Source organism: Aythya ferina (genome assembly GCF_964211825.1).
Source record: "Aythya ferina genome assembly, chromosome: 8".
NCBI classification, from domain to species: Eukaryota; Metazoa; Chordata; class Aves; order Anseriformes; family Anatidae; genus Aythya; species Aythya ferina.
Window position 1 is genome coordinate 5,990,898 of NC_140304.1, and position 20,608 is coordinate 6,011,505.

At 35.4% G+C, this 20,608-nt stretch overlaps 1 protein-coding gene across 2 annotated transcripts in view; it reads right to left on the reverse strand.

The window, feature by feature from the left end:
- Positions 1-20,608, reverse strand: part of LOC311441012 (uncharacterized protein) — a 383,622-nt gene that overhangs the window by 279,376 nt on the left and 83,638 nt on the right. The window contains exon 3 of one of the 2 annotated variants that reach the window (XM_084528636.1): positions 4,668-4,784. The exons of the other annotated variant lie outside the window; for it this stretch is intronic. The gene's annotated coding sequence lies outside the window, so the exon portion shown is untranslated. The remainder of the gene's footprint in view (positions 1-4,667; positions 4,785-20,608) is intronic. 2 annotated transcript variants of the gene reach the window in all.

Consider the following 20,608-nt stretch of genomic DNA (forward strand, 5'->3'; position numbering starts at 1 on the left):
AACAACAAAAGAAAAGTTTGTATTTCTTTGTAGAAAGTTTAAAGCTTTCATCAATGAAAATTGCCTTCTGAAAATATTTGAATATTAAATAGGATATGTCCTGCAAAGTACAAGTGCCTCTATCCCACCTAAGCCAAAACTTCACAGAAGCTGCATTTCTAACATCTTCATATTGTGTTGTAAAATATTCTTTTAGCTTGATGTCATGAAAGACAGTCTAATTCCCAAGGCTTTGACACCTGCACTCTTAGCAAACCTTTGCCCAATGTTTTTATTAACTCAATTTAATGGAACCTTTTTTACGGTGACCTTAAGAATTTAATAACTCCTCAATGCAAGGACAATACCACCTGCAGGCTCCTCTGGGATTAAACTGTGGTAGTTCAATATGTCTGCAGGAACACATAAAAGAAAAGCAGGAAAAAAAATAAAAATCCAAGAACCACACAAATCAGTCACTCTTTGCCAAGGCTGGGTATTATGCCAGGTTATGATGCCTGCTCCAGGACATGTGACATAAAACTCTGCATCTGATATATGCTGCAGCCTACTTATTGCTGCTTAATACCATTAATTGGGCTTTGATCATGTCAGATATGCTAGCAATTTTCAATTCCAGAGTGTCTTCGTTTCTGACAGACACTCTGCATATCTTACAGATACGATCAATACGTTATTAGTCAACAACCTGACAAGAGGCACATAAATTAGTCCTTTTCTGTCAACCCAGCAGTTTGTACTCTAGCAAAACCTCACCCTTGCAGTATGCACAAGACTTACCTTAATCCAATTAGGGTAAAAATGAACTTTTTTTTTTTTTTCCTATGGCACTCTCCATCTATGTTAATTCAAACCTCTGAAGACAGCTGCTCTGTGGAAATAATTTTATGCTTGACCTTTTATGGGCAAGGTTAAAATCAGTATAGATACAGATATATGCAAGGAAAGTCAATGAGTTCTCTCTCTCACTTCTCCTTTAACCTCCACTAGTACCTGTAAAATAATGCCAAAGAACACAGCTGATTTCAAAGTGACAGGGATACATTTATTATAGTTGCATAAAGGACTCTGTCACTTTAGCTTTACACTTAGTACAGCATGTACCTTTGTTTTGCTGAGGGGTAAATTAATAATATGGAGTGACAGCCCTGTCTGTAGTATTGTAGAATTTGACAAGCAAAGGACGTTAACAGCCTACAATATGCAAAACAATTCATTTCTATTCTTTGCGATCGTTATCTGATACAATGACAACTGTTAAGGAAACAAGACTTGATTGGTAACTTATTTCTCCAGTAGAAAATGGAGACCAGAGAAAAGGATTAAAGTACATTTGAACCTTTTTCTGTGACAACACAGATGGAAGCAGGATCAAAACCCTGTGGTTTTGACTCAATGTATGTTGGGGTGCTTTAAGAAGGTAGTACTTAATGATTTCTTTCTCTTACTTGGGCTTTCTCATGAGAATAAGATTAACCTAACACATGTATAGACCACATCTACCCTTCTTTCACCTACACTTATTTCCTCCTCATCTCCTCTGTCCATACCTAACTTCCCTGGGCTATTTCCACATAGCTAAACCAACCCCACTCTATTCTCTGCCTAGATGGGAAGGAGGGCACTTAGATGGTTGCACCTAGAGCATTGCACTCCTGTTGAAGGGATCCTCTGCTGCTAACTCAGCTACAGCTCTTGACTGAAGCCAGGAACAGGAAGACAGAAAAATGACTGCTGCAAACCACAGAAACAGCCTTCTCCAGGGAATGCCTATGGATATTCTGTTTGGGCCACTTTTCTTTATTTTACCATTGCACAGCTAAATGAAACTGAGAGCCTTGGCTTTGCACAGTTCCACACCGCTCCCAGCTGTGTGCAGTACTGCTTGTGTAGGTGCTGTGATGAGGAGCAGATGTGTGACCAGGCTGCCCTGTATGCTCTGGCTCTGTGCAGGTTGGGGGGGGCGGGTATTGATACAAAAGGATACTGTATGATAATGTTACCTAACAGCTAAGGACAAAAGACCTGGAACTTTTAATATGTGAAGTGTAACCAGTATTAGCTTCTTTTGCACTCTGCATTGTGTACGTACATTATCCTAGGAAAGGATAGAAGACCCCCACCAAAAAAATAAAAAAAATAAATAAAGGTCTGAAATCTTTACAAGGCAAAGATAAAGCAAAGATAGTATTTCTACATCTAGGAAGTGAATGACTTTTAAAGTCATTTATGAGACACTGCAATAGATACTGTAATCATCTTAAAATAAGTCCAACAGATTTCTGAACTGCAACTTTTAGCCTTAGTCACACGGAATTTTAGGATCTAAGCCTTACTTAAATGTTCAGCCATTTTATTCAGACTAAAACTTTAATCCTCATATTTGTCTCACTTTGTTTATTTATTTATTCATTGGTATCTAAAACAAGCAGCTACATTAAATCAGGAAATCCTTATTTTCCAGCATAATAAGAAAGGATCTAAGAATTTTCCCAAAGTCTCAAAAGTAAAAATCTCAACTCTGAAAAAGACTGAAGAAATAAGTCAGTAAGCTGAAAGTTTAAACATTTCTGAGGAGTTACAGATGCAAAACATATATTACTTATGTGCCATCACAGTATCTTAGTAGATGCGGTTCCAAACCTTTAAAACCTGTCATAGCACGCTTGTGCTGTGAGAGGATAAGTATAGGCATTCTGGGTTTGAGCAGAATACTTCTTCAGCTAGTAAGTATTTAGCCTTTCTTCATTAAAGGTATATCAAAAAGCATAACTATGTCAAATGCTGTCTCAAAGCACCTTCTTTAAATGAAGGTGTGTCAAATTCAGTTCTCAAAATCTACATGGAAATGACTAACATCCCGCTGGCGCTAAGTGTCACACCATGAAGGACAGGAAGAACACAAGAGATGAGATGAAAAGAATTCTCTTTAAAGAAACATTTCCTAAAGGTAAAAATTTCTCTCTCTTTTTACTGTTCTTCTCCCCAATCCCAATAAACTTTTTGTCAATTTCTTCTCAAATATATATATATATATGTATATATATGTTTATATATATATATATTGTATATATATATATAAACATATATATACATATATATATTTGTATATATATATATAAACATATATATACATATATATATGTATATATATATTTATATACATATATATATATAAAGGCAAGCTTTTTGTCAAAATATAATTCTAATTATGCTGAATGCTGAATGGTTTGGCCATATACAGAAAAAGGTATAAGTTATAAGAAGCAAAATTATTGTTTGAGGATGTTGTCAGTTGCTTTAAAGGTGAAAAAAGGCAGCATAACCAAAAGCTTTGTGTATAACAAAGCCATCAGAAGTACTGCTGAAGGTTTGGTCTAATTAGTGATGGCAGATCAGCTGTATCTTCCTGATTTGCTCAGAGGATTTCAGTTCCCAACACATTTTATAATATTCATGAATATGTCCTTCTTCAACCACAGAAATAAATTACTTTCCAAGATAGTCTGTCACAGGACAAAAAATTATCTGTGTACAGATTTTCACATACAGTTTGATATTCATTGGATTACCATTTGGATTTAAAAAGAGATGCACCTATGTAGCAAACTTATCAGAGCAACTCTCCATCTAGCAAAGCAGCATCAGCCAACAGCCCACAATTCAGAAGGGGATTTTATACTTAATTTCAAATACTTATACCTCCAGGGAGATGTTTCTTCATAACACCTTTTCTTGCTAACTGAATATAAAATGAAAAATACCATAAAAGCAATATCTTTATTTTAAGATACAATATGAACAAGCACATTAAAAGTAAGGGATCTAAACAAACCTAAATGCTATCAAGCTGAATCAAAAGTTTTTTCTCTAATCTGAATCAAATTCTGAAAGATTGGCAGTCAGTACTGTCTTCAGTATCCTTTCATTCCTTGATCTCATTTTTATACTTGTCTTCCTGGACAAGTACTGTTGTATAAACATGCACATATTTCTATACCTTGCAAATGTGCAGAGGGTAACAGGGGAGAAGGATTCAAAGCATCCTACCTTTTTCCTGTAACTCTAAAAGCACCCATCTCCCTTTTCCTTAGAAACCATTTGCGTACAGTACATTTTTGCAATCTATCTCCCACTCCACAATGTTACCAAACAAGTTTAGAGAGATGGAGGAACTGACAGTAGTGACTACATTCTAGTGATAAATTTGGAAGGGACTACAGCTGCAGGTTCATGGCTTTCTCCACCTTGGGTGTTATATTTTCTAATGAGGACTGATTACACAGCAGCAGCTCGGAAATATACAGGTAAAACTGGAACTGCCATGGACTGTCACAGCACCTAAATAATTTCCTGTATAGCTGAACTTGAATCAGAACTGAACAGAAGAAACAAGTCATTTGACACCCCATTTAAATGCCCAAACATTTTTCACAAATACTTTCCATATGAGTACACTATAACCAGTATATAGAAATTTGTGTTTCATTTCACAAATTCTTTGCACTGTAATAGAAAACTTAATCATACTCTATCCTCCTCCAAACAGGGTGCACATTCAGAGTCAAATTTTGGAATGCAGAGTCAATTTTTTGAATGTGTTGTTTCACAATTATGTGAGACCAGTTTAAATATTCCCCTCTTATATTAAGTATAATCCATCTGACCTGTCTTGTAGGTGGCTGAGATTCTCCTCCTTCCCAGGACAATTTCCTTCATTATCATATGCAAGCTTTGTGAATGGATGGGATGTTTGAGTCTGCCCAGTCTTGAGTCTTTCAATTCTTGAAAGAAAAAAATATATATATATGTAGAATTTTTATTTCTTTGTGGTGCACTCATAGGAAGAAACGGTTAATTTAGAGGCAATGTTTATCCTTTCTGAAAACTGAAGAAGTCCCTGTCACTTTCCATTCAGTTCAATCACCACATTCATTACCTTTTTTCCTTCTGCTGCAACACACAGCAAAGGAGTAGCACTTTCCTGAGATGAGAGATTGCCATGCGCTGCCCTTAGTAAGAGGAAAACTGACACATCTTCAGGTAACTGAGGCACCTGAGAGATCCAACAGTGGCTGGGTTTCAACTGGACACTTATGGAGGCTAGATATTGACAACTACATTAAGGTTCCTAATTCACTGAACTGAACTGCTGTAGCTCCTAAAGAACATACAAATATCTGCACGAGATGCAGAAAGTAAAACAAACTCATTCTCCTGAAGCTGCCATATCTGAAGTGAGAGATTTTTACAACTTTTCAGGGGGTAGACAGTATGAACCCTGAAGGTAGCAGAAGAAAGTACTTAATGAGTAAAACATTGGCACAAGACTCTTATTATTGCAGTATAGTTTCCTGTTTATTGTATGAAGAAAGGCTTTGACTGTAATTCTTCATTACGTTCATATGACAGGGGAACTTAATTTCTCAGCACCAAAATACTGTGCTGTTTCACAGCAGGAAAACTCACTGAAATATTTGTTCCGGTGTCGAAGAGAAGTGGTTGTTCGTTTGTTTGTTTTTGGCTTTTGCTTTCTATGTAAGATACCTTCCTCTTTCTATCGCATTCCTATGCTTAGGTTTAAGAGTGTTTTTTAACTGGCATTTGACATTTTGAGAAACACTATCATGCACTGTGAATCTCAAGTATTTTAACATCAAGATAAAGTTTCAATAACATATAAACTAAAATACCCTGCAAATGAATTGTACCAATCATAGGGAATTAAATACATTGGTGGCAAACAGTAGTAATTAAATATATTTCAGATACTGGCTATTTCTGAACTAATGAATGGAATGACAAGGGAGACCTCTTGGTAATAGATCACCAAATGTATTGCAGCAAATAGTTTCATAGTTGTATTTTTTAAAGCGCTATTTACAATGGTAGAATTATTGCATTTCTTAAAGATTTCAGCAGTCTTAGGTGCCACACAAGGGTTCTTTTTCTATATTTTATTTGAAAACCTTAGGCATTCCAAATCTTAGAAAAGGACAGGCCATGGCTACTCTTTTACACTTGAGAGCTACTAAATGCATCTCTTTGCAGAGGAAAAAGAAGTAAAGCACAACCGTGTCTACATCTCCTTGGAGATAGCCTGGCACAATAGACTAGGTCTCAGAAAGGGCAGCTAACATGTTAGTGCAGTCTTCAAAACAGAACAATGATCTATTTACTTATTTATTTTTAATGTTATTGACCTTGCCTTAGGTTTTCATCAAGAATTAAAAAAAAATAAAATAATAAATAAATAAATAAATAAATAAACAATTAAAAACTTAACCTTTTTTCCCTAATGACATCTTGAAGTTTTACTGGAAGTTTCTGATTCTGCATTGTGCTCAGTTAAAAAAGAGAAACATGAAGAAATATGTTTAACATTTTATTTCATTTCTGTTCATAGCTTCTATAACAAGGTTACTGGAAGAAGCATTCTAAGCCTATGCCTCTGACATACAATAATGAAGTATTTTGTTTGTACGCTACTTGAACCTGAGAAACTATAGAAGAAAAATCACAGTTCAGCCAACTCATCTCTCCATTCTTATTTGTAGCTTAGTCTGATTAGATGTTCATGAAACTTCTGACTCCTCCAGTAGAAAGGCACCAGATAGGTGTCAAGATTAGGTAGATTTTCCTAAGATCAGCATGCTGACTTTTACAGAGACTGATGTACAAACATGTTCAAGAGGGATGACAGTCTTAATTCCTCTGGTCTTTTACACCATTGCAAAGAAGCACTGTTTGAGCTGTTCTCCTTTATCCTCTTTGCTTCTGTTCTTTAAAAGGAGACTAATAGAAAAAATATATTAAAGAAGAAAGTAAACCAAAAAATTATAAAGGAGGGGGAGGGATAGGAAATAAACAAACAAACCATCAAACAACCACTGGAAACAATAAAAATGAATTATTTAACATGGAAAAGCTTACTTCATTTCTCAACATCTACCTTTAAAATTAAATTAATATTGCCCATCAGTCTGCTAGCCTACTTCGAAAACGCTGACTATTGTGAGTAAAACATTCCAAACTAATTTCACCACCAAGTAGCTCTATTAATAAGCAAAAATGCTTGCACCAGTGAACTTATAGTTGCAATAGACTTAGGAGTCTACAAAGTGAAAATATGCAATTTATTGGTTACTAATCAATATATTTTATCAGTCCATTTTTGTTTATACAATTTCAGGTGTTGTGGTTTAACCCGGCCAGCAGCTAAACACCACACAGCTATTGGCTCACCCTCACCCCTCCCTCTCTGTGATGGGGGAGAGAAACGGGAAAGTGAGGCCTGTGAGTTGAGATAAAGACAATTTATTAAGACAGGAAAATAATAATAACAATAATAATAATAACAATAATGATGATAATAGTACTAGTAGTAATAATGTGTATGAAACAAGTGATGCACAATGCAACTGCTCACCATCCGCTGACCAATGCCCAGCCAGCCCTCCTCCCCCCCTCTGGCTAGCCACCCCTATATATTGTTTAGCATGACACCAGATGGGATGGAATACCCCTTTGGCCAGTTTGGGTCAGCTGTCCTGGGTCTGTCCCCTCCCAGCTCTGCCCCCAGCCTGCCTGCTGGCAGGAGAGAGTGAGAAACTGAAAAGTCCTTGGATTGGTGTAAGCACTGCTTTGTAACAATTTAAACATCAGCATGTTTCAGAAGTCTTCTCATCCTAAGCCAAAACATAGCACCCTACCAGCTACTAGGAAGGTCACACTGAAAACAACACTCAGACACCAGATAAAATGTGCTCCTTCACATTGTATAAAGAACAAAAAGTCCCAAACCTGCATGCTTATATCTGTCCCCCTTTCTCAGTTTAACTAAATAAAATATTAAGAAGTAAGTAAGTAAAACCTAGAAGCTTTGAAGAAAAAATTAAACAATGTCAAGTAATTTAGCAACAAGCAATTAAACCATCTTTCAGTCTTATTAAGTACCCTAGAGTTTTTTCCCTACAGTATTGGTATTAAAAAATCTTCAGGGAAAGAAAAAAAAAAAAAAAAAGAAAAAAAAAAAAAAAAAGAGGAGCAAGAACAATCTTTTCCTTTCGGAATTTACAACTGAGAGCATACTCTGTACATTTCTTCACAATGCACCTGCCAGGTGTCAGAGCCCTAAAAAGGTGATGGGGTCTTGCCTTTCTCAATTTTGAAGTTTTTCTCTAACAAGTCTCAACAAAGGCTCTGGATGCAGCCAGGTCACTGAAAGCGAGCTCCCTCTCTTTCATTCTGGTTTCAAAAGCTATTACCCCTTTAAAATGATAACCTGAAACGTGCTTGGTACATTGCTAAGCTTTGTGCTAGAATATTCTGTAACAAAAAACAGTTTGGTGTTGGTACACTGAGGCAGAGCTTGCATCACAGGACTATTCACATACAGAGACAAGAAACAGTTCTGTAATGGCTCAGGACTCTCATAAATGAGTTTGAACCTGCAAACTGTTGTGGTTCACTTGGGATCTAGTTTTGACCCCAAGCCAAAACTTTAAAATACCTCTTGCTCAATGTGGGTTCAAGTTTCTGCTTATGAATGAGCACTGTCTTAGTCCCTGTCTGTAAAGGGCAGACAAAATCCTGTCCATATTCACCGAGAGTGGGGTAGAAAATAAACACTGGATATTATGAGTTGTTATACAGGAGTCTATGAGTACTGAAAGCCCAAACTGGGTTTGAAGGATGGAGGGATCTACCTCACCTAACTTCTGAGAGCTGTGCTGACCATTTACTAACACTAGACTGGAAAACCATCTACCTGACCTATGTTAGAACTTTAACTCCAAATAACTTGAATCATCTGCAGGGGAAAATATAGCAAAATTTGTTGTGTTGTATGAACCCTATCTTGCTCACCTAAATACAGCTATTTTGGGACCACAGCACTTAGGTATATCAAGACAGTGATGTACAGTTTGAACAGAGGATTACTCCCACCCCAACCCAGGAATCTGTAACTCTGAATCCCATAGTTATCGGGATTCTTAGAAATGAAAATCAAGTGACAAACTAACAATAAATATTGTAAATTTAAGCCAAAAACAAACAAACAAGCCACTTGGTAAACACTCATTGTAAATAAGTGAAAGAAGATTTAGAATGAGCCAGAATGGGAGATGAAGAAAGAAGTAACACTGGTCTTCTTGATTTGTACTGAGAATGTAAGCCACAAAAGGGCATAAAACTGGCAAGATCAAATCATTTTTCTCTTTCCCTTGCACTCATTCTTTCCTTTTTAGTGCAGAGGTTTATACTTTATCCTCTACTGAGGCTAACAAAATTTCAATTTCTGGGTTCTTCTAATGAATTTAACATGACATCATCACATCAGAACTCCTGTATTTTCTGCTGTGGTATGCACTTTTCCCAGGAGGTATTCTCAAGGATAGGTCAAAAACAGATTTCATCAAGTTCTCTCAGCAGAAATGTCAGCATATTATTACTGACCAAGAAAATTTATAGCTAAATAAATATCTCAAGGGTAATTTCTTGTTCTATTAACCAAGAGAATATTATTTCCAACAAGAAGGCTGATATGACAGAATATAGTTATAGAATTACAAAGTGAATGATATGAAGACTCTGAAAGATGACCCAACTATCAGTATTCTTGACATGCCAGAGAAAACTCCAGAGCTAGCATATGATACATAAACATGTTTAAAAAAACATTTTTCATATGGTTCATATTCTTATGTACAACAGTAAGCCAATCAGCATTGAATAAAATGAGGAATACATTTATTACTTTAATCTATTCCTTTCTAGGAAGGATACCATATTTTCAATGAAAAGGAAAGACATCTACCCAGTTTGGAGCTTTCTGCAACAAGCTGTGAACAGGAAGATGTCTCTTAGGAAAGAAAATAAATAAATATTTTATGATAGAAATCATATAATATGTAAGCTTATATTGCTTCTTTACATGTGTACAGCATGCTAATATACATCTTTCAGAAAAAGAGTTGAATATTGTGCTTATATGACAAGCTTATCATACTGTTTTCCCACTGTTTTACATATTCCATTGATACAAAAGAAAACTAGTATTCCTTTGATCATATTACTTGTCATCCATCTCTTTAACTGAGACCTGTGCAATGACAGCTTGAACATGACAACCCAATTTCTCAGATACTTCTACAAAGACTGCAGCAAAGGAGCAACACAGAAAAAGAGGAATCATTGTGCAAAAGTTTGAACCCAGATTTTAGGCTTCAAATAAGTGGAGAAGTTGGAAGGCACATCTGAAGGACTGCTGAAAGTAGCTTCAAAGTGTGATCAGGTTGCTCAAGGCCTTGCCCAGGCAAGTTTTGCAAATCTCCAAGGATGGAGATTCCACATTCTCTCTGGGCAAGCTGTTCCAGCGTGTGAAATAATTGGTTTCTTGTCTCATACTTCAAAGAAGCATCCTAATTTCCAACTATTTTCCATTATTTATAATTATGTATTTGATTATTTTTTTCCAGCACTAATGAAAAAAGGAAATGTTGCTGATAACTGTAATCATGACATGATAAGAGTAAACTCTTAAGAATAAAGCAGACATCAGAAAACCTGTTTATGAACTTAATTTCAACATCCTGTTGCTGCAGTGCCCTATATCATTCTTTACCATGTTATTTACTTGTAAATGTCAGATATTATGCTGAGTAGAATACAGTTAATGGTTTGACAGATAGAGGCTGGAAAGAAACAGACAGCTGACTGCAAAGATTAAAAGCTACAACAACAACAACAAACTACCATTATCTGAAATTTTATCTGATAAAGACTTCAACATCATAATAATTTGTCTGACTTTGACCTACTTTTATTAGTATCTCTACTAGGAAATACTAATCACAAGAATATGGTCAGTACACAACTTTAAATGTTCCCTTTATGATCACATGCCCAGTATGCTGAATCAGTTTCTATTTTATACTTGGGGTTTTCTTAGAACCTACTTTCCCTTCATGCATTCTTCTTTTCAACTCAGAAAACAGAAGGACACTAAAAAAATGGGACAGTGTTTTAAGACCCTAGAAAGACGGCACTGCTGAAGGCAGGAGCCTGACAGGGATGCAGTTACTTTGGAAATACAGCAAGTCCCTCATCTCCTGCAGAGCAAAGCATCTTTAAGAGGATGCAGCTATATTTATCTGCTGGTTGCTACAGAGAAGTGTAAGAAAATGGCCTTGTCTTATTCCCTTAGGAGACACTTGCATAGGAAAATCAGTAACTCAGTAGCCCTTAAAATTAAAGGAAGACAGCTAAGTATCATCCTTCATTTTCAGAAAGTGAGAAAATGTCTAATTTTTTTTTTTTTTTCCTGAGTTGTCCAAAACTATTCACCATTTCCTATATTTTTGTTAGGATTTGCTTCATTTGCTCTTGATTTCATTTTATTTTTGAAATGGTAGGTTTTTCAATGAATTTGTAGGAGAAGGTAAAACAATGTCAGCCTTGATCAGACTACCAAAGCATCTATCCTAATAGCAAATACTTCAGAATGTGTATTCTGATATCCTGCTCCTTTAAGCAATTCCAGATTACATCTTTATGCCATCAGATGCTGCAATGTAACAGTTCCTGATATCCCCTACATTGGAGGTGTTCATCTTTGCTCTTTTCACAGCCATCTCTCATGCTTAGCTGTGTAACTCTCTCTCACCATCATGTCATAGCACTTTTTTTTTTTTCTTTTTACAAGTTCACCTTAGCTTTTAACAGCTTCTGTGTTGAGATTTGTAATAATAATTGACTGCCAAAAACCGCATGAAGATTTTCAGTATTTTCCCTTGTCTCTTCCTCAACAATTTGATATTTGTACTTTATGTATTTGTACTTTAATATTTGTAGTAGGCTTTAGATAATATTTTGACAATAACTCTTTCACATTTGGCCATGGGTCACAACCATTTGCACAGAACTGTTTTTAAACCAGAAAGGGCTTTCCAGAATGGAGGAATGGCTGGAGGGTTGGATTTCCTGTTTTTCTGGACAAGTTCTATGTTTGGAGTGTTGCAAATCAGTTGTTTCTCCCTCTCCTTGCACTCCCCCATGCCTAAGATGAAATAAGAGTACATATCTTCATTCTCTAGTGATTGTAGAAGAATTGTTGTTTCTGTGTTTGTTAAATGGTTTAGTGCTGTGGCTTTCTTTGGACAGTAAATGAAAAATTATACGTTTAAAGCTAGTAGATACATAAAATGTACCTTGATTTTTCTAACTATAAAACATCAGGTGCAGAATTACCCAAGGGGAGAGTAGCTAAGAAACTGTTGCTTTCTTCCCTTCTCCCTTCTGTGTTAGCTTGCAGAAATTAAAAGCCAAGTAACCACACTGTATGTCTGGAAACTGAAAAAATGTGCAGGTCTGCTTCTAGCCTCCCCAATTACTGTTGAATTTTCAGTCAAGAACCATGACTGATTTTGTAATTCAAACATCATTTTATTTTCTTTAGTTATTATTTAATTATGGTTATTTATTTTTTGCTATTTGCAAGCCATTTTTCAGTAAAATCAAAAGAACAAACTAAACATATTGCAGGTAATCCAGTGCAAAAAGCACAACATCAGTTTAATGAGAACTCTGTTATTCATTTGGCAAATGAGACAGTGGAGTGGCACTGACATATGTAGAACAGGGACTAGTTGGAGATTAAAATACATTGATTCATGAGTAGAAAAGAGCAGCTTAATGCAACTCGCTGATAAAACTGTCACTGATCTTGCTCTCTATCTGGGATTCCAAGAGAAAATGATGGGAAAGCCATTCTGTGCCATTAATGACAACTGAGTAAAATGTGCCAATGAGAGCTAATAATACACCTGCATGACACAGGCCATTAAGCAGCCAGTTACAACAGTCTCGAATAACACAAACAAATGAAAATGACATTTATGGTCAAACCCTTGTCTTATTAAGCTGTTAAATGCTTTTCAAAATAATTAATATGACCTGGAACTGATCGTTCAAAAATTTAAACAACTGCCCTGTCTGCTTTCTCCTAGTTAATAATTATTTCAGCCAGCACTGACAAGATGTGAAACGATGAGAAGCAGAACAGTATGGAAGGAAATGTTTTCTGCAGCAATTCAGAAAATCTGAAAGTCTGCAGAAACAAACAGAAAGGACTTCCACTACCATGAAAAGCTGCTGCCAGAACACTCTTCTAGGTATGTAAATAAACTACGTTTTGATGTTAAAAGCAAAAATGAATAGCACCAGAAACTACAGGAATGAGAAATATAAGCAGCATCCTATTTATCCTTTCTTTCCCAACTGCACAGGAAAGGTGCAAGAATATTTTCTGATCTCCTGAATATGATTTTTAAAAAATTATTATTGGAAATAACAAATATGTCATAGCTGTTCCTTCTGCATACAAGGAACTGTTGCAAGACCTAGCTAAAAGGATTTGGAGATACCACTCTCCTGGTACTGGTCATCTTTCCTGTATCTTTACGAGGAACTGCACTGCATTCAGCTTCAGATCACAAGAAAGGAAAAGACAACACATTCTCAAACAACTCCTTGAAGGCATGTGAAGACTACTTATATATGCAAAACCAAATGAGAGCTGTTTGCACTGAATGTATTATGTCCTCACATATTATGTCTTCTAAAACCTCTCAGATGGAGAGTGTTGACAGGACCACAGACAGACAGCAAACCCTCCTTGAGGTCATGGTCCTCCTTCTGTCTCCTGAAGGCTGCACTGTCAGCATCCTTGGGCCCACACAAAGGAGGACACTGTTCTCATTCCTCTATGAAGTGAAAGATTATCTGCTCCTGGTGGTCTTGTTCCAGAGTTGGGAAAATAAGGTTAGTTACTCTAGCTAGCTAAATATCAGAATCAAGATGGCTAGAGATCAGCATCTAGAGAAAAGAAGGTAAAGCACAGCTGACACCACCATGATGTGGATCTAATAATACTTGGACCAAGGGTGGAGGTGAGGGGCTCACAGTGGGTCACAAACAATTCTTGAGAAACAAAGATAACCAATACTTTCAAAAACAAAGGCAAAACCTTGATTGAAATAAACTATGTTCTCTTGAGCATCTTAAAGATCACTGCAAATACTATGTCTAATCTCTCCCAAAATATGTTTTAGGTTTCTTTTTGCATAACTCTGTTCATACCAATTAATATTCAGAATCTTCTTCCAGCAAACAAGATTTATACATAAACCTTATACATACATAAATGTATGGGTAACTAAATGCCCAATTTAAATAGTTCCAACATGGAAGTTTAGTACCATAGTTTTTCAAACATTGTTTTAAAAAAGTTTCTTAGTCATCTTTGTTGTCAGAAATAATGATAAAATGTTTTTATAAGAGAAGCCAAATTATTTATTTGGCTTCTTTATTTCAAGCCAAATCAGTTCAGACACTGTAATGAAATCTTATTCCACTAAGTAAAAGGATAAATTTATGAGCATTTAAAATTCATTTTACTGGTTACTTTTTCATTAGGAAAAAAAGTGTTAAAGTCATAACTACAGATTTCTGCAAAATTTTATTTTCCAAAAAAGAGTCTTATTTTTCATTGAAACCATCTAGGTTGGTGAATATCTTGATTCTAAGACAGAGTCCAGACATTTTGGTTATAGTGCTGCAAATAAAGTGTAACTCCATTCATTTGAATGAAGCTGTACTACAATGAAGCAAGCAAGTAGAGGACAAAGCTTGTGCACATTCCTAAAAACAAAGAGATACAATTCAAATCTATTTTACTGTGCAGATTGCTATACAACATAATCTACTACCTTCCCACTTTTCCCATTTACAAGCCTATTAAAGTAATCTGTTAAGTGAGAGGTGGTTTAATTGACTTTTCTTGTTTTCCTCTATTGCAATGTCATCTACTTAGTTTAGTTTGAGTGCATCTTTATCATTCTACTCAAATTCAGTTGCCTTCCTTTTTTTCCCTTGGCTTACAACTTTTTGTTTTTTTAATTTTTATTTTATTTTATTTTTTATTTTTTAGCCTTTGTCATCCTGGTTGGAGAGTCTCTTGGGTAAAGACCAGCTGTTAATATGCACAGCATCTCCCTCTCTGTAATCAGTAGTTCTGAAAGGTTGTTACTAATGTTCTCAGAGGACTACTACAAATCATGAATAAGTAGGAAGCCTCCACCATTTCAGGAAAGCTCTGCAGCTTGGATATTAGATCATCTCTTTTTATTTTCTGCTCTTTGCACATCAATTCATACACTAGTGACAAAATTATATCTTTGTCGTGTATTTGCCCATTGTATCATTTAACCCAAAATGATGATGTTGAACTGTCCTCCTATTTGACTCACAGGCCTGCCTTTTTTTCTTGAAGTTGTGCCCAAATCACTACATTCTGCAACAAAAAGTAAAACCATCTCACTTACCTACTTGTTCCCTTCAGGGACACATGTCATTAAAAACCCTTCTGGTGCAATATACTCTTTCACAATCCCTCCAAGCAGATGTAAAAACAATCTGATACTGTAGCTTTTGCATTGTCTCGGAAATCAGTACCAAGATTCCTAATATTATTTAACGCATCTCTTCATGGGAGCAAACCCCTTTAATGTGCCAAGTATTTTATGAATTATTAATTAGCCCATTATGCTTTTGTCTGCAATGGGAACATAAAACAAGAAAAAAGTACACTGAAATGTGAAACTTCAAGCGGTTCTGCCTGGTAAGCCAAAAGTTAAGAACTGCATTTGTATTTACAATAAAATCTCTCAATCAACCAACATATATGGTTATAGTTTTACCTGAATCATTAAAGAGTATATGAGTATACACATACAAACATACACCTATGAGGGTTCAAAATGGTATGACAGCAATGTGTAGACCAGAGAGCGGACTCAAATGGGAAGAAAATAAAGATGATAGACATATTTGGGCACCATAGTGTCTAAAAATCTCTGCACAATGTTGTGAATGGCTTACCACACTGATCTATTAAATCTGTGTTTAATGAAATATAGCACTTTTATGAACATTTTCTCATAAGCTTGTATTGGATAAAAGGGTTTGGCTAAATGTCTAATATTGCTGATGGTATTCCCACAACATATTTCACTTCACAGATTTGCAGAGATAATAGCGTGGATAAATTCTAGGTATTTCAGACTTTGGAAAGTACACATTGAGAAGGAAAAGACAGATTATTAAACAGAAAAGGCCAGGAGGGTAACTCAGTTTATAATAGAAATAGTGAGAGTAGGAAATAATTGTGCCATAATTAAAGAAAATAAACCATGTCATCATATTTCTAGGTGGAAAGAGCTGGAAACCAATCACATTTGGCATTAATAGTTCCAGTGCTCCTGTGCAGTATAAATCTAACAAACTAGGAATAAAGGCTATACTTTTAGAAGGAAAACATTTAGATGTTCACACTGAGACTTTGCAAGTCTTCAACCTTCTCATCAGTTTTTAAAATTTAAATAGAGTTTTAATACTCATAAAAACGCATTTATAAGCAGTTTAGTGTTCACCAGATTATATTTGTTTATAAGGTCTACCCATTATGTTTCTATACCACTGAGAAAAATCACCATCCCTGTCCTCGGTGGCAATGAATATAATGTACTGTAAGAACAGAATATATTTTGTACACTTAATAACCTGTCATTATCAGTGAACTGTTCAACCAATTAAAAAGGTCTTTTAAAAACTGTCAGCAACAACAAACACTTGTTCACTCAGCTATGTTCTGGTTCCACTGGAATTCTAAACACAGTTGGAATTGCAAATGTATCAAGAAGGCCAAGACCAACATCACATTTTACTAAATCTAAACACATCGTGAAGTGGATGTTCTTCGTGTGACCAGGTTCTTGGCTTATCTGTTCTGCATCTTGAGACTTTTATTCAGGTTTATTTTGGACAAAACTTCAGCTATCATCAGTGAAATATTAGGAAATGTGAGATTATCTTAGTATTTGGTCCCTCTCAGAATGCAAAAAAAAAAAAAAAGTAAGCAATTCAGAAAAAAATATTGAGGACTGCATACTTACCAATGACAGATTACAATTTTTAAAATGGTATTGTTGTCTAATGGCTACTGAAATGTGTGGTCTTAATGAGTTTATATAAAGATTTTTTATTCTCATATGCACCGCTATTTAAATATTTCTAAAAGACCCCAAGCAGAATAGTGATCAATAGCAATGTAATCATGGTAAACGATACTGTTATTATTTCCTATGCTAGTTTGCTAGTTACACTATGACTGATTCAATTTGATTTGAGGCCTAATAGTCGAACGGTTAAAGAATATTGCCTTATGTCTTTAGCCTAGTGTCACCTATGGCATGAAAAAGCACATTAAAATGTGATTTTAACTTTTTTTTTAAATATAGTAAATATTAATAATTCACTCTCTGTATCACATAGCTCAGTCTGTATTATGTGGATGTCCATAATTGCATCAAAATGAGTTAAGATACATATTTTTATAAGAACTACCAGAAATTTCATCTGCTTATCTCTTGCAGTGTAACAGTCTATTTCAACTTTTCTAACTAATTCCAAACTGAAGAAAAAAAAACCACACATTTAAACTCTGATGTCTCTCACTTTTAGTTACCTATAGAACCACAAGTGCATTTTTCTAGTCCAAGCTCACACAGATGCAAAGCTTCTATAACAGAGTAAGAGGACACCTTGTGTCTTCAAAAAACAAGGCAGCAAAAAAGTTAAGTACAAATTAAAGATGACCTCATAAATAAAAATTTGGAACAAAAATGGAGTCATTCTTCAGTGCTGAGCTTGGCCACAAATCTCCACTATAATTCTAAAACAATCAATTAAGGTCCGAATTTTATCATTGTCCATTAAAACGTTACCTCACCCCTTATGCAGCCATACTTGAGCCTTAAATAAAATACTTTTGTAGGTGAAAATGCAAAAGAGTGCAACTTGCTCTCTCTTCAACTCAGATAGGAATAAAATAATTACCTGAACAACAGGCTTGCCTGTCTTGCCCATTTAGATGATGGTGAGAAAATCTATTAATATTTGCATGTGCAGTTCTTACTACAACAAAATCCTAATCTCTGTTGAGAGAATGTACAGCCTCTTGAAAAAGATATCAAAATAATAGTGAGGGTTTGTAGTGAAAATTTTTCAGGTACAGAAAATACAACATAAAAAAAGAAAATAAAAATCCCAGCCATCCTGCCTAAACACAACGTTTCCACTTCTAATCAACTCTATTGCCCAGCCCAAGTACAGGATATATAGAGTTTGGAATCAGTGTAAATCAATGATTATATTCAGTAGTTTTCATACAGAAATGTATTTGTTAACAAATACAATGTTATTTGTAAAGTATTAGGTTGAACTAATTTTACCAAGGTCCCAGTGATCACCGTTTCCTGAACGTAGGCGTAGGCGTACAGGGAACATTTAGGATCCTCTTTATTTGCAGCAGGAAATGAGTACGGAAAATCTTTGAATTTCTAGTGCAACTTTTTACTTAAGCAAACCAAGAGAGCCTCTTTCCTAGAAAGGAGAGATATTTGCTCATACTTACAAATATGTTTACTTCTTTAAAGAACTCCCCAAATATTAAAAATTACTCTTAATTTGCAAAATTAAAAGTACATGTCAATATTTCCCAAGCCGATAGTACAGCACTTGGAGATTCATTTCCCCCTATACAGTAAAATGCACATACCAGTATGATGAGAGTCAATACATCTCAAAAAATAATATGAAAGGTACCATTACGTGAAAATGTCCAATAGTGCCATAACTTGAAGAAGTATTTTGTTACAAATCTCTTCCTGACTCATAAACTCTCACTGAGCTGATCACCTGTTGCAGAGGAAATCTCCATGCATTTGAGCTACTGCCTCAAGCTACCACCTTTCTCATCTCATGACTTTCTCGTTCTCATTTCTCATGACTTTCTGAAAGTGCCCAGAAATTATCCAACACAGTTCTCAGTTACATGAGCTACTTTTGTTCTGTAATTCCAGTTATGCCATAGCCTAGCCTACCCACAGTCCCATGAATGATGTCCATTTAAATCTCATTTTATCTGCAGGTTTTGGTCTCCAAACTCCTAATTTAAAGCACTCACTAATCAATTGTAGTTTTGTTGTTAACAAAATTTCACAGTAGGTTTTTATTCCTTTAGCATATGAAAGTGATGTGATCCCAAACTAATAGTTATCTCTGTATGCTTCTCGAACCTGGTGAAGCAGTGGTTGTTGTTATCCAAAAGACAGCATCAGAAGCATGCAAACCTGGCTCGGCAAATTGTTTTTTCATTTGCACATGAAATGTGCTCAGAATCATTCTGTTTTTCTTAGTTCCGCATCAGTAGCTTTCTTTACAGAACATGCTTGACAGGAACTTTACTTCAGGAATTCTGGTACTTTTAGTGTCTGCATAATTACTTACAGATAAAATTCAACGTTATTATTTTCATGATAATATTTGTTTTTGATATTCTGACAATAAAGCATTTATTTTTAATCTTCATTGAATAGACAGCCAGGCTGGATAGGTTTGAATAGGAGCTTTTTCCTGTTCAACCAACACCCCCCTGCTCCTTCCCCTACCTCCTATAGCACCAAGATATTTTTCTGATAAGGAATTTTAAAACCTTTAGTCTGAAGTCAAAAAAAGGTCTTTAATCATGCTTAAAACACTAAGGAGGAAATTTCTGACATTATTATTTTCAAAGAAGCCCACAATAGAGAACTAAACAGCTTGCACAGAATGATACGCTGTAAGGAAGACATACCCTGGGCCAAATTAAACATAGAAACAAGGTATTTCTTCTCTTAAGCACCCAACAAGGGAAAACCACCACTTAATGCCATCTAGTCCACTTGCTCTATCTCATGCATTAAAAAAATTCTATATATCTCTGTCCTTACTTAAGGACTACATAGATATTACTTACATATTTTATATATATTTGCACTTATTAGGTCAACATATACCATATATTTAGCAATTTTTGTCATTCCAAAACCATAATCACATGCTGCTGTCAAGTGCAGCTTATGATCTGTTTTCTCACTACGCAGCCTTTGCACACACACATGGGTCAGAGAACATTAGGGACTGCTCCTGCTTGGCAGGGTTGGGGACAGCATGCAACAAATGCAGAAGAGTCCTAAGCAGGTGACAGCAGGCATGGTTATATTCACATAGATTTTCAAGTAGCTCTGTAAAAATGAAGTAAATGGAGTTTAAAACATTCCCAGCTGCTTCTGTGTAGATGTAGACTTTTTTTTTTTTTTTTTTTTTTTTTTTTTTTTTTTTAAATGAGGTACCAGATTTTCAAAAGAAGTGAGAATGCCAAAATGTTACAGCCAAAACCCCAAAAGATTTCAACTTATAAATCCTGCCACAACACATCAACATTGTTGCCTTGATTGTGTTCATATTCCCCTAGTGGAAGAATCCAGTACTTTTTAAAGGATGCACCCAACTAAAACGAAGCTAAAAAGTGACTGTGAAACAGTAACAAATAAAATTAAGTACACTAATTTTCAGATCAGTTTTTGAGCCTTTTACAGGAATGTAAAATTAATCAACCATAGCTAATTCCAGGTTTGTGTTAAGATAAAGATTTTCACTTGTATTC